General features: G+C 48.7%; 11 non-coding genes and 1 pseudogene across 11 annotated transcripts; all 12 read right to left on the bottom strand.

The window, feature by feature from the left end:
* Positions 1-3837: 3837 nt before the first annotated feature.
* LOC148996479 (U1 spliceosomal RNA) lies at positions 3838-4002 on the bottom strand. The gene has a single exon (XR_016150335.1). It is a non-coding gene; the product is annotated as a U1 spliceosomal RNA (small nuclear RNA).
* A 330-nt stretch (positions 4003-4332) lies between these two features.
* LOC148996478 (U2 spliceosomal RNA) lies at positions 4333-4523 on the bottom strand. The gene has a single exon (XR_016149368.1). It is a non-coding gene; the product is annotated as a U2 spliceosomal RNA (small nuclear RNA).
* A 1113-nt stretch (positions 4524-5636) lies between these two features.
* Positions 5637-5801, bottom strand: LOC148996477 (U1 spliceosomal RNA). Its single transcript, XR_016150334.1, has one exon. It is a non-coding gene; the product is annotated as a U1 spliceosomal RNA (small nuclear RNA).
* A 329-nt stretch (positions 5802-6130) lies between these two features.
* Positions 6131-6321, bottom strand: LOC148996476 (U2 spliceosomal RNA). Its single transcript, XR_016148498.1, has one exon. It is a non-coding gene; the product is annotated as a U2 spliceosomal RNA (small nuclear RNA).
* A 1114-nt stretch (positions 6322-7435) lies between these two features.
* On the bottom strand, positions 7436-7600 carry LOC148996475 (U1 spliceosomal RNA). Its single transcript, XR_016150332.1, has one exon. It is a non-coding gene; the product is annotated as a U1 spliceosomal RNA (small nuclear RNA).
* Positions 7601-7929: 329 nt separating this feature from the next.
* Positions 7930-8120, bottom strand: LOC148996474 (U2 spliceosomal RNA). The gene has a single exon (XR_016148495.1). It is a non-coding gene; the product is annotated as a U2 spliceosomal RNA (small nuclear RNA).
* Positions 8121-9234: 1114 nt separating this feature from the next.
* LOC148996473 (U1 spliceosomal RNA) lies at positions 9235-9399 on the bottom strand. The gene has a single exon (XR_016150331.1). It is a non-coding gene; the product is annotated as a U1 spliceosomal RNA (small nuclear RNA).
* Positions 9400-9728: 329 nt separating this feature from the next.
* On the bottom strand, positions 9729-9919 carry LOC148996472 (U2 spliceosomal RNA). The gene has a single exon (XR_016148493.1). It is a non-coding gene; the product is annotated as a U2 spliceosomal RNA (small nuclear RNA).
* A 1114-nt stretch (positions 9920-11033) lies between these two features.
* Positions 11034-11198, bottom strand: LOC148996471 (U1 spliceosomal RNA). The gene has a single exon (XR_016150330.1). It is a non-coding gene; the product is annotated as a U1 spliceosomal RNA (small nuclear RNA).
* Positions 11199-11527: 329 nt separating this feature from the next.
* LOC148996470 (U2 spliceosomal RNA) lies at positions 11528-11718 on the bottom strand. The gene has a single exon (XR_016148492.1). It is a non-coding gene; the product is annotated as a U2 spliceosomal RNA (small nuclear RNA).
* A 1114-nt stretch (positions 11719-12832) lies between these two features.
* Positions 12833-12997, bottom strand: LOC148996469 (U1 spliceosomal RNA). The gene has a single exon (XR_016150329.1). It is a non-coding gene; the product is annotated as a U1 spliceosomal RNA (small nuclear RNA).
* Positions 12998-13326: 329 nt separating this feature from the next.
* Positions 13327-13563, bottom strand: LOC148996468 (U2 spliceosomal RNA; annotated as a pseudogene).
* Between the last annotated feature and the right edge of the window lie 885 nt (positions 13564-14448).

The raw sequence follows: 14448 nt of genomic DNA, 5'->3' as shown, positions 1-14448 counted from the left end.
TCTCCTTCCTCTAACTCCCTTTCTTTACATCTTAAAATGACACCTTTGCTCTTTATTTCAGACAGATCTGACATTTCTTTCTTTACTTCTTTTATTTCATTTGTAAAATCCAATCCATTGTTTAAAAGGTTAAAATATCTCTGCAGTCTTTTTTGCAACCCCATCATGCGTCTTTTTTCTTTATTCTTTTTTTCTCTCCCAATTTGTTTAAAAAACCGTCCTGTCCTATGTTTCACCATCTCCCACCACTGTGCACGTGAGTCATAAAAGTCCTGGAGGGTCTGCCATTGGCTGAACTGCTCCCTATACTCTTTTACCACTTCCTCGTCTTCTAACAGGGAACAGTTCAGCTTCCACAGCCCTCCCCCTGCAGTCACACCCGTGGGAAGTGAAAGAGTGCAAGACAGCATCATGTGATCGGAAAAAAAGAGGGGGGTCAATGTAGCATCGGTCGGCGGGAGGTCCCTTGTAAAAACATAGTCAATTCGAGAGGCTCTGGCACCGTCACCACTGAACCAGGTGAAGCCCTCCTCTCTTTGATGCATTGTTTTAAAACAGTCGACTAACTTAAAATCTTTGACTATATTTTGTAATAAAACCGATGTCTTGTCTACCTTAAAATCATCTCCTACCCTCTTTCTGTCATTTTTTGATAAAACACAATTAAAATCCCCTGCTACCACTAGGGGAGCCCTGCCTAGCATGTGGGGTTGCGAGTCTTCTAAAAGCTCATACCTGTTATTTTTTTCTGTAAAACCATACATATTTAAAATATTAAGATCCTTACCTAAAAAAGTCAGATTTGCTAAAATTGCCCGCCCGTCCCTCACCACAGTGCTGCCCTTCACCAAAAGGTTGGGATTTTTGATTAAAATAGCAACACCGTCATTTTTGTTAAAATTGGACCCACTCCAAATGGAAAATCCTGGGGTCCAAATCTCCTCCCACTTCCTGTAATTTGTTAAAAAAGGCAAACCACATTCTTGCAATAAAAACACATCTGACTTAAAAGTTTTTAAAAAGGATAACACACTCTGTGCTCGCAGAGTAGACCTCACACTTCTCACATTGATTGTAGAGATAGTGAGGGCCATGAGCAGTATGGTTAAAAATACAAGCATTAATAGAAGAATAAAACCAAAAGACTGCAGAAAGTTACATTAAAATCATGTTATGTCATGTATCACTTGCTTCTCCTTTTCCCCAGAAAAACTGGGATCAGGAGGGCAAATGCTCGTCACCTTGGAGTCCACAGAGAGGGCCTCTTGTGGATCCTTCGGCGACGATGTTATTAGCTTAACGTGCAAAAAGGAGACTTCATTGGGAGAATCTGCGGGCCACACACGGTCTAGATCTACCAAGGAGGTACTATCTAGCCGGAGCGATGCCCGCAGCCTTTTCTCCTCTGTTTGAAGCAGAGGAGATCTCGCAGACCTTTTTTGCACCTGAGCATTGGGAAGTGAACCCTCGGATTCACCCCCACTATCCACCACGCTAACCTCCGATACGGTGTAGAGCGAGGAAGCCGTTACATCCTCCTCCTCTATTTTGTTTTCGCTTATCTCTTGTTGGGGAACGGCTTCCTCACTCTGTTTGCTGTTAAAACTTGGCTCCGCCCCTATGGCCGCCCCACTTCCTTCCTCCTGCCCACTCCCTGAGGCTGGCTGGGAAATAGAATTTCCCGCCAAAACCTCAGGGACCGCCTCCTCCTTCCTTTGCTCTTTTGTTTGTTCCACATGTGGGGCGGCCATTTTGTTACCTTTCAATTTGTTGGCAAAACTTTTAGGGCAATCTCTGTAGAGATGGTTAGTTTCACCACAAAGATTACACCTTCTGCCAATGGTACATTCTTCAAAAGTATGACCAATTCCTCTACACTTCCCACATGTTAATTCATTGCATGCATCGGCTAAATGCCCCATTCTCCCACACTTTCTGCACAATTTAGGCATTCCTTGATAGTGAATGTAGCCTCTGTTCTCTCCCAACACAATCATTGAAGGTAGGTGTTTCAGGCCCTGGTAGCCCCCGGCGTCTTCCCATTGTTTAATGGGAATTCGCCAGGAGCAATTCCAGATGCCGTCTTCATCTAACACTTTGACTGGTTGCCCCCGAACAGTGCAAAATCTACCCAACCAGACACAAATGTCTTCTCCATTCACAGTTTCATTAAACATCCTGACAATCACGGTTTTAAGTGAATTGTCAGAAAGTTTTTCCACAGTAAACATTGAAAACTGGGCTTTGCATGCATCAAACCTTTGCCAGAATTCAGTTAACAGGGAAGCGCTTTTGAAACTTAAATCAAAACCTTTGTTCAGGGGGAGAGTTACCAAGCAGTTCAAGTCATCAGGTTTAAAATTGAGGGTTTTCTGGATCAGCTTCCTGGAGAAGTCAAGACGTGACAACCCCAGGAGCTTACCATTCACCTCTTTAAATAAAAACCGCACGCTGTGGTGCCTCCGCATGCCGGCACGGGCAGCCGACATGGTGGAGGCACCAACAGCCTAAAACTTAAAACAATAAATAAAAAAATAAATAAATAGATAAAAAGGTCTTACCTTAAAACCGAACCGGAATAAAAGCAGCTGGATCAATGTACCTCTCAAAAGTTTGAGGCTCAAGTCACGGAAGGACCCGAGCCGGAAAAACCTCCAAGAGGCGATCGCTGTCTCTACCTTGGGACCAGACACTTGATCTTAGCCAAAAGGCCGAGAAGCGATGACGCAGCGACGCCGAGGCGGGGGAGCCGGCAAAGGCCACGCCCACCTGGGCCGCGGCGAGAGGGTCTAAGGTCGCCGGCAAACAAGCTCAGCTCAGATTGGTTGACACCGAAAATGGATCACAACAGAGTGCACAGCACGACACTCTGGAGTGCAACCTGGGATTTTGGATCATCAACATTCCGCCTTAAAAGTGAGCGGGCGGACCAAAGCGTCCGTGGTAGAGACTTGAAACTCTGAGGGATGGTAGGACCGGCCCGGTACTACAACCTCACCAAGGCTCGCCCCGATCGGCCCCAAGGTGGCGCTGCAGCGATCAAAAGTACGAAATGGCTCGTAACTCCTCGACCGTCGGTCGCAGACCCAAGTGTCTTACATCACCGGAATCCTTGGCTCGAGCCGAACAAGATGCATGCCTCGGATTGGGTGGTCGCGCTGGCGAGATTTTCGGGTATTTTGGATTTTCTGAAAAACCTACTTTTGCACACTAGTCCTAGGTTTTTTGCCCGATCTGACCCAAACCGGTGCAGAAAGATTCTCTGGAGTCCGACTGCCAACAGGGATCGGGAAACAGTTGGAATTTCCATCCACGTTGGCGACGGTACGCCAAAACGTTGGGGGTGGGCGAGGCGGGCTTTACTTAAACGGCTATAACTCTCCAACGGAATGAGACAATTGCACCCAACTCGGTACACCTGTGTACGGGCTCAGCCCGTGGTCACGTGAAGAGGAATGCGGCGACTGGCCACTTGGTGGCGCTGTAAACAGAAAAAAACACAACATGGGTGGCTGTATATCACCTGACGTTTCACACGCGCACAATGTTTTCATACCACATGATAGAACTCCTCATTCCGAACAACTTTGCCTCCAGGACAACTGCTGTGAACTAAGTCGTCCGTCAAATATTGGAGACTATTTGAAGAATTGAGGAGAAAAAAGAAAACCCTCCTCACACAGACCGGTCCTAGACTGTTTCGTATCTCTCGAGCAACCGCCGCAGTTCAACTCTCTGGACTGCCTCTGGATATTGAAGAAGTGGAGAAAAAAAAAAAAAAAAAAAAAAGAACCTCAAGTGGAGCTTTAACAATCTGCCCTTTTAACCAGTGTTGTCCAGGGGAGAGCGCGAACGCAGTCCCCCACTACCATAAATTATGCAGTCGAGATTCCCACATTTGGGGAATTCGCAGGGGTCAGCACAACCCAGAGTGCAATGGCCGAGCCTCGCCCTGGGTGAACCACCTTCCTGATCATGGTGTCTCCCCTGCCAGGTAAGTATGAATTCCCAGGCCTTCAGTCAGAAGCACCCTGTCCCTCTCCCCAATCCTCACCAGCGGTTTGCCAGTCAAAAAAGGGGCTTTTTTTTTTTTTTGCACGCTCCGCATCCGGCTCCATGAGCCATAAATGTACATAATGCGCCGTCCCCGAATAGTGGATGGATCAGATGTTAAACTGACAGAGGAACAGGGGTTCATTTTTGTCTTGTTTTTACACCACAATTCTACCCAGGCTAGTATAGCACATGATCACCTACAACACCCACTCACACTAGCTCCATTATCACCTTCTGCCACACAAGACCACTACAACTCTTTCATTGAACACTTTAGGAGGGTGCACCGTTCCCAGAAGTACTGCAATACCGGGTCGATGCGTGGAGTGGACGGAGCAAGCCCCTATTCCATCTCCCAGGACCAAAAATCAATTTAATATGTGGTGCCCGGGTAGGGCACGTATCAGATATTAAACTGAAAAGAACAGATACTACACTTGATCTTAGCCAAAAGGCCGAGAAGCGATGACGCAGCGACGCCGAGGCGGGGGAGCCGGCAAAGGCCACGCCCACCTGGGCCGCGGCGAGAGGGTCTAAGGTCGCCGGCAAACAAGCTCAGCTCAGATTGGTTGACACCGAAAATGGATCACAACAGAGTGCACAGCACGACACTCTGGAGTGCAACCTGGGATTTTGGATCATCAACATTCCGCCTTAAAAGTGAGCGGGCGGACCAAAGCGTCCGTGGTAGAGACTTGAAACTCTGAGGGATGGTAGGACCGGCCCGGTACTACAACCTCACCAAGGCTCGCCCCGATCGGCCCCAAGGTGGCGCTGCAGCGATCAAAAGTACGAAATGGCTCGTAACTCCTCGACCGTCGGTCGCAGACCCAAGTGTCTTACATCACCGGAATCCTTGGCTCGAGCCGAACAAGATGCATGCCTCGGATTGGGTGGTCGCGCTGGCGAGATTTTCGGGTATTTTGGATTTTCTGAAAAACCTACTTTTGCACACTAGTCCTAGGTTTTTTGCCCGATCTGACCCAAACCGGTGCAGAAAGATTCTCTGGAGTCCGACTGCCAACAGGGATCGGGAAACAGTTGGAATTTCCATCCACGTTGGCGACGGTACGCCAAAACGTTGGGGGTGGGCGAGGCGGGCTTTACTTAAACGGCTATAACTCTCCAACGGAATGAGACAATTGCACCCAACTCGGTACACCTGTGTACGGGCTCAGCCCGTGGTCACGTGAAGAGGAATGCGGCGACTGGCCACTTGGTGGCGCTGTAAACAGAAAAAAACACAACATGGGTGGCTGTATATCACCTGACGTTTCACACGCGCACAATGTTTTCATACCACATGATAGAACTCCTCATTCCGAACAACTTTGCCTCCAGGACAACTGCTGTGAACTAAGTCGTCCGTCAAATATTGGAGACTATTTGAAGAATTGAGGAGAAAAAAGAAAACCCTCCTCACACAGACCGGTCCTAGACTGTTTCGTATCTCTCGAGCAACCGCCGCAGTTCAACTCTCTGGACTGCCTCTGGATATTGAAGAAGTGGAGAAAAAAAAAAAAAAAAAAAAAGAACCTCAAGTGGAGCTTTAACAATCTGCCCTTTTAACCAGTGTTGTCCAGGGGAGAGCGCGAACGCAGTCCCCCACTACCATAAATTATGCAGTCGAGATTCCCACATTTGGGGAATTCGCAGGGGTCAGCACAACCCAGAGTGCAATGGCCGAGCCTCGCCCTGGGTGAACCACCTTCCTGATCATGGTGTCTCCCCTGCCAGGTAAGTATGAATTCCCAGGCCTTCAGTCAGAAGCACCCTGTCCCTCTCCCCAATCCTCACCAGCGGTTTGCCAGTCAAAAAAGGGGCTTTTTTTTTTTTTGCACGCTCCGCATCCGGCTCCATGAGCCATAAATGTACATAATGCGCCGTCCCCGAATAGTGGATGGATCAGATGTTAAACTGACAGAGGAACAGGGGTTCATTTTTGTCTTGTTTTTACACCACAATTCTACCCAGGCTAGTATAGCACATGATCACCTACAACACCCACTCACACTAGCTCCATTATCACCTTCTGCCACACAAGACCACTACAACTCTTTCATTGAACACTTTAGGAGGGTGCACCGTTCCCAGAAGTACTGCAATACCGGGTCGATGCGTGGAGTGGACGGAGCAAGCCCCTATTCCATCTCCCAGGACCAAAAATCAATTTAATATGTGGTGCCCGGGTAGGGCACGTATCAGATATTAAACTGATAAGAACAGATACTACACTTGATCTTAGCCAAAAGGCCGAGAAGCGATGACGCAGCGACGCCGAGGCGGGGGAGCCGGCAAAGGCCACGCCCACCTGGGCCGCGGCGAGAGGGTCTAAGGTCGCCGGCAAACAAGCTCAGCTCAGATTGGTTGACACCGAAAATGGATCACAACAGAGTGCACAGCACGACACTCTGGAGTGCAACCTGGGATTTTGGATCATCAACATTCCGCCTTAAAAGTGAGCGGGCGGACCAAAGCGTCCGTGGTAGAGACTTGAAACTCTGAGGGATGGTAGGACCGGCCCGGTACTACAACCTCACCAAGGCTCGCCCCGATCGGCCCCAAGGTGGCGCTGCAGCGATCAAAAGTACGAAATGGCTCGTAACTCCTCGACCGTCGGTCGCAGACCCAAGTGTCTTACATCACCGGAATCCTTGGCTCGAGCCGAACAAGATGCATGCCTCGGATTGGGTGGTCGCGCTGGCGAGATTTTCGGGTATTTTGGATTTTCTGAAAAACCTACTTTTGCACACTAGTCCTAGGTTTTTTGCCCGATCTGACCCAAACCGGTGCAGAAAGATTCTCTGGAGTCCGACTGCCAACAGGGATCGGGAAACAGTTGGAATTTCCATCCACGTTGGCGACGGTACGCCAAAACGTTGGGGGTGGGCGAGGCGGGCTTTACTTAAACGGCTATAACTCTCCAACGGAATGAGACAATTGCACCCAACTCGGTACACCTGTGTACGGGCTCAGCCCGTGGTCACGTGAAGAGGAATGCGGCGACTGGCCACTTGGTGGCGCTGTAAACAGAAAAAAACACAACATGGGTGGCTGTATATCACGTGACGTTTCACACGCGCACAATGTTTTCATACCACATGATAGAACTCCTCATTCCGAACAACTTTGCCTCCAGGACAACTGCTGTGAACTAAGTCGTCCGTCAAATATTGGAGACTATTTGAAGAATTGAGGAGAAAAAAGAAAACCCTCCTCACACAGACCGGTCCTAGACTGTTTCGTATCTCTCGAGCAACCGCCGCAGTTCAACTCTCTGGACTGCCTCTGGATATTGAAGAAGTGGAGAAAAAAAAAAAAAAAAAAAAAAGAACCTCAAGTGGAGCTTTAACAATCTGCCCTTTTAACCAGTGTTGTCCAGGGGAGAGCGCGAACGCAGTCCCCCACTACCATAAATTATGCAGTCGAGATTCCCACATTTGGGGAATTCGCAGGGGTCAGCACAACCCAGAGTGCAATGGCCGAGCCTCGCCCTGGGTGAACCACCTTCCTGATCATGGTGTCTCCCCTGCCAGGTAAGTATGAATTCCCAGGCCTTCAGTCAGAAGCACCCTGTCCCTCTCCCCAATCCTCACCAGCGGTTTGCCAGTCAAAAAAGGGGCTTTTTTTTTTTTTGCACGCTCCGCATCCGGCTCCATGAGCCATAAATGTACATAATGCGCCGTCCCCGAATAGTGGATGGATCAGATGTTAAACTGACAGAGGAACAGGGGTTCATTTTTGTCTTGTTTTTACACCACAATTCTACCCAGGCTAGTATAGCACATGATCACCTACAACACCCACTCACACTAGCTCCATTATCACCTTCTGCCACACAAGACCACTACAACTCTTTCATTGAACACTTTAGGAGGGTGCACCGTTCCCAGAAGTACTGCAATACCGGGTCGATGCGTGGAGTGGACGGAGCAAGCCCCTATTCCATCTCCCAGGACCAAAAATCAATTTAATATGTGGTGCCCGGGTAGGGCACGTATCAGATATTAAACTGATAAGAACAGATACTACACTTGATCTTAGCCAAAAGGCCGAGAAGCGATGACGCAGCGACGCCGAGGCGGGGGAGCCGGCAAAGGCCACGCCCACCTGGGCCGCGGCGAGAGGGTCTAAGGTCGCCGGCAAACAAGCTCAGCTCAGATTGGTTGACACCGAAAATGGATCACAACAGAGTGCACAGCACGACACTCTGGAGTGCAACCTGGGATTTTGGATCATCAACATTCCGCCTTAAAAGTGAGCGGGCGGACCAAAGCGTCCGTGGTAGAGACTTGAAACTCTGAGGGATGGTAGGACCGGCCCGGTACTACAACCTCACCAAGGCTCGCCCCGATCGGCCCCAAGGTGGCGCTGCAGCGATCAAAAGTACGAAATGGCTCGTAACTCCTCGACCGTCGGTCGCAGACCCAAGTGTCTTACATCACCGGAATCCTTGGCTCGAGCCGAACAAGATGCATGCCTCGGATTGGGTGGTCGCGCTGGCGAGATTTTCGGGTATTTTGGATTTTCTGAAAAACCTACTTTTGCACACTAGTCCTAGGTTTTTTGCCCGATCTGACCCAAACCGGTGCAGAAAGATTCTCTGGAGTCCGACTGCCAACAGGGATCGGGAAACAGTTGGAATTTCCATCCACGTTGGCGACGGTACGCCAAAACGTTGGGGGTGGGCGAGGCGGGCTTTACTTAAACGGCTATAACTCTCCAACGGAATGAGACAATTGCACCCAACTCGGTACACCTGTGTACGGGCTCAGCCCGTGGTCACGTGAAGAGGAATGCGGCGACTGGCCACTTGGTGGCGCTGTAAACAGAAAAAAACACAACATGGGTGGCTGTATATCACGTGACGTTTCACACGCGCACAATGTTTTCATACCACATGATAGAACTCCTCATTCCGAACAACTTTGCCTCCAGGACAACTGCTGTGAACTAAGTCGTCCGTCAAATATTGGAGACTATTTGAAGAATTGAGGAGAAAAAAGAAAACCCTCCTCACACAGACCGGTCCTAGACTGTTTCGTATCTCTCGAGCAACCGCCGCAGTTCAACTCTCTGGACTGCCTCTGGATATTGAAGAAGTGGAGAGAAAAAAAAAAAAAAAAAAAAGAACCTCAAGTGGAGCTTTAACAATCTGCCCTTTTAACCAGTGTTGTCCAGGGGAGAGCGCGAACGCAGTCCCCCACTACCATAAATTATGCAGTCGAGATTCCCACATTTGGGGAATTCGCAGGGGTCAGCACAACCCAGAGTGCAATGGCCGAGCCTCGCCCTGGGTGAACCACCTTCCTGATCATGGTGTCTCCCCTGCCAGGTAAGTATGAATTCCCAGGCCTTCAGTCAGAAGCACGCTGTCCCTCTCCCCAATCCTCACCAGCGGTTTGCCAGTCAAAAAAGGGGCTTTTTTTTTTTTTGCACGCTCCGCATCCGGCTCCATGAGCCATAAATGTACATAATGCGCCGTCCCCGAATAGTGGATGGATCAGATGTTAAACTGACAGAGGAACAGGGGTTCATTTTTGTCTTGTTTTTACACCACAATTCTACCCAGGCTAGTATAGCACATGATCACCTACAACACCCACTCACACTAGCTCCATTATCACCTTCTGCCACACAAGACCACTACAACTCTTTCATTGAACACTTTAGGAGGGTGCACCGTTCCCAGAAGTACTGCAATACCGGGTCGATGCGTGGAGTGGACGGAGCAAGCCCCTATTCCATCTCCCAGGACCAAAAATCAATTTAATATGTGGTGCCCGGGTAGGGCACGTATCAGATATTAAACTGATAAGAACAGATACTACACTTGATCTTAGCCAAAAGGCCGAGAAGCGATGACGCAGCGACGCCGAGGCGGGGGAGCCGGCAAAGGCCACGCCCACCTGGGCCGCGGCGAGAGGGTCTAAGGTCGCCGGCAAACAAGCTCAGCTCAGATTGGTTGACACCGAAAATGGATCACAACAGAGTGCACAGCACGACACTCTGGAGTGCAACCTGGGATTTTGGATCATCAACATTCCGCCTTAAAAGTGAGCGGGCGGACCAAAGCGTCCGTGGTAGAGACTTGAAACTCTGAGGGATGGTAGGACCGGCCCGGTACTACAACCTCACCAAGGCTCGCCCCGATCGGCCCCAAGGTGGCGCTGCAGCGATCAAAAGTACGAAATGGCTCGTAACTCCTCGACCGTCGGTCGCAGACCCAAGTGTCTTACATCACCGGAATCCTTGGCTCGAGCCGAACAAGATGCATGCCTCGGATTGGGTGGTCGCGCTGGCGAGATTTTCGGGTATTTTGGATTTTCTGAAAAACCTACTTTTGCACACTAGTCCTAGGTTTTTTGCCCGATCTGACCCAAACCGGTGCAGAAAGATTCTCTGGAGTCCGACTGCCAACAGGGATCGGGAAACAGTTGGAATTTCCATCCACGTTGGCGACGGTACGCCAAAACGTTGGGGGTGGGCGAGGCGGGCTTTACTTAAACGGCTATAACTCTCCAACGGAATGAGACAATTGCACCCAACTCGGTACACCTGTGTACGGGCTCAGCCCGTGGTCACGTGAAGAGGAATGCGGCGACTGGCCACTTGGTGGCGCTGTAAACAGAAAAAAACACAACATGGGTGGCTGTATATCACGTGACGTTTCACACGCGCACAATGTTTTCATACCACATGATAGAACTCCTCATTCCGAACAACTTTGCCTCCAGGACAACTGCTGTGAACTAAGTCGTCCGTCAAATATTGGAGACTATTTGAAGAATTGAGGAGAAAAAAGAAAACCCTCCTCACACAGACCGGTCCTAGACTGTTTCGTATCTCTCGAGCAACCGCCGCAGTTCAACTCTCTGGACTGCCTCTGGATATTGAAGAAGTGGAGAGAAAAAAAAAAAAAAAAAAAAGAACCTCAAGTGGAGCTTTAACAATCTGCCCTTTTAACCAGTGTTGTCCAGGGGAGAGCGCGAACGCAGTCCCCCACTACCATAAATTATGCAGTCGAGATTCCCACATTTGGGGAATTCGCAGGGGTCAGCACAACCCAGAGTGCAATGGCCGAGCCTCGCCCTGGGTGAACCACCTTCCTGATCATGGTGTCTCCCCTGCCAGGTAAGTATGAATTCCCAGGCCTTCAGTCAGAAGCACCCTGTCCCTCTCCCCAATCCTCACCAGCGGTTTGCCAGTCAAAAAAGGGGCTTTTTTTTTTTTTGCACGCTCCGCATCCGGCTCCATGAGCCATAAATGTACATAATGCGCCGTCCCCGAATAGTGGATGGATCAGATGTTAAACTGACAGAGGAACAGGGGTTCATTTTTGTCTTGTTTTTACACCACAATTCTACCCAGGCTAGTATAGCACATGATCACCTACAACACCCACTCACACTAGCTCCATTATCACCTTCTGCCACACAAGACCACTACAACTCTTTCATTGAACACTTTAGGAGGGTGCACCGTTCCCAGAAGTACTGCAATACCGGGTCGATGCGTGGAGTGGACGGAGCAAGCCCCTATTCCATCTCCCAGGACCAAAAATCAATTTAATATGTGGTGCCCGGGTAGGGCACGTATCAGATATTAAACTGATAAGAACAGATACTACACTTGATCTTAGCCAAAAGGCCGAGAAGCGATGACGCAGCGACGCCGAGGCGGGGGAGCCGGCAAAGGCCACGCCCACCTGGGCCGCGGCGAGAGGGTCTAAGGTCGCCGGCAAACAAGCTCAGCTCAGATTGGTTGACACCGAAAATGGATCACAACAGAGTGCACAGCACGACACTCTGGAGTGCAACCTGGGATTTTGGATCATCAACATTCCGCCTTAAAAGTGAGCGGGCGGACCAAAGCGTCCGTGGTAGAGACTTGAAACTCTGAGGGATGGTAGGACCGGCCCGGTACTACAACCTCACCAAGGCTCGCCCCGATCGGCCCCAAGGTGGCGCTGCAGCGATCAAAAGTACGAAATGGCTCGTAACTCCTCGACCGTCGGTCGCAGACCCAAGTGTCTTACATCACCGGAATCCTTGGCTCGAGCCGAACAAGATGCATGCCTCGGATTGGGTGGTCGCGCTGGCGAGATTTTCGGGTATTTTGGATTTTCTGAAAAACCTACTTTTGCACACTAGTCCTAGGTTTTTTGCCCGATCTGACCCAAACCGGTGCAGAAAGATTCTCTGGAGTCCGACTGCCAACAGGGATCGGGAAACAGTTGGAATTTCCATCCACGTTGGCGACGGTACGCCAAAACGTTGGGGGTGGGCGAGGCGGGCTTTACTTAAACGGCTATAACTCTCCAACGGAATGAGACAATTGCACCCAACTCGGTACACCTGTGTACGGGCTCAGCCCGTGGTCACGTGAAGAGGAATGCGGCGACTGGCCACTTGGTGGCGCTGTAAACAGAAAAAAACACAACATGGGTGGCTGTATATCACGTGACGTTTCACACGCGCACAATGTTTTCATACCACATGATAGAACTCCTCATTCCGAACAACTTTGCCTCCAGGACAACTGCTGTGAACTAAGTCGTCCGTCAAATATTGGAGACTATTTGAAGAATTGAGGAGAAAAAAGAAAACCCTCCTCACACAGACCGGTCCTAGACTGTTTCGTATCTCTCGAGCAACCGCCGCAGTTCAACTCTCTGGACTGCCTCTGGATATTGAAGAAGTGGAGAAAAAAAAAAAAAAAAAAAAAAGAACCTCAAGTGGAGCTTTAACAATCTGCCCTTTTAACCAGTGTTGTCCAGGGGAGAGCGCGAACGCAGTCCCCCACTACCATAAATTATGCAGTCGAGATTCCCACATTTGGGGAATTCGCAGGGGTCAGCACAACCCAGAGTGCAATGGCCGAGCCTCGCCCTGGGTGAACCACCTTCCTGATCATGGTGTCTCCCCTGCCAGGTAAGTATGAATTCCCAGGCCTTCAGTCAGAAGCACCCTGTCCCTCTCCCCAATCCTCACCAGCGGTTTGCCAGTCAAAAAAGGGGCTTTTTTTTTTTTTGCACGCTCCGCATCCGGCTCCATGAGCCATAAATGTACATAATGCGCCGTCCCCGAATAGTGGATGGATCAGATGTTAAACTGACAGAGGAACAGGGGTTCATTTTTGTCTTGTTTTTACACCACAATTCTACCCAGGCTAGTATAGCACATGATCACCTACAACACCTACTCACACTAGCTCCATTATCACCTTCTGCCACACAAGACCACTACAACTCTTTCATTGAACACTTTAGGAGGGTGCACCGTTCCCAGAAGTACTGCAATACCGGGTCGATGCGTGGAGTGGACGGAGCAAGCCCCTATTCCATCTCCCAGGACCAAAAATCAATTTAATATGTGGTGCCCGGGTAGGGCACGTATCAGATATTAAACTGATAAGAACAGATTTTTTTTTTTTTTTTTTTTTTTTTTTTTTATTATTTATTTATTTACAGTACAATGTTTTTCCAATTCACCCCACAAAAGCAAATATTCATCTTTTTCCATTCTTATTTTCCATATTTTAGCTTCCATTAACACTTTGTATTTCAATTCATACCACAATTGCTTTGATGTTCTACCTTCTCTTTTCTTTTTTACTTGAGCATTCCGTTCCTCCCACAATATCTCTTTACCAATACTTATTATGCACCAGATTATCCTTTCCTTTTTTGACTGTCCCAACCCTTTTCCTCCTACAATTAAGTCAGGGTTCAAAACAATATCAATTCTTACTAACCTTAACAGTTGTTGTATTCTTTTCCAAAAGCAATGAGCTAAATAACATTCACAAAAAACATGATGTAGAGTCTCGTCCCCTGGACAACCTCTTGGACAACCTCTTGTGCCTGTAGATCCTTGATTATACAATCTTTCCCTCACCGGCAATCTATTCAAAGCTACGAGCCAATTCAAATCCTTCCTCTCATTACTTAAATTTTCATGTTGAATACATTTCCACTTAACTTTTTTCTTTCTCATTTCTGCTTGTTGTGTTACTACCATTTTCTCTTTTAAATCTTGATATAATTGTTTATGATTTTTTAGTAACTCCTCCTTTACACAACCAGGATGGGCTCTTAAAAACAAAATTAACTTTTCATATTGCCAAGGTCTACTCTCAGCCTTTGGTCCTCTGTTGTCCAAGGGAACAATTCTCCTTAATGGCAGAGCTGCCCACAATTTTACAAAATACATAGCTTTATGCTCCACATTATTTATAAGTATCTTACATAAAAAACAAATGTAAAGTACCTCTAACTTTAAAGGAATACACACCACCGCTCTACCTCCTTCTTCAACCTCTAGGTACATCTGTTCCCTTTTAACAGGTTCATATTTCCCACCCCATATAAATGAAAAGACCAACCTAGTC

The sequence above is a fragment of the Pimephales promelas genome, chromosome 2 (genome assembly GCF_988280905.1).
Source record: "Pimephales promelas chromosome 2, fPimPro1.hap1.1, whole genome shotgun sequence".
Classification (NCBI taxonomy): Eukaryota; Metazoa; Chordata; class Actinopteri; order Cypriniformes; family Leuciscidae; genus Pimephales; species Pimephales promelas.
This window is presented reverse-complemented; position numbering and strand designations above follow the sequence as displayed.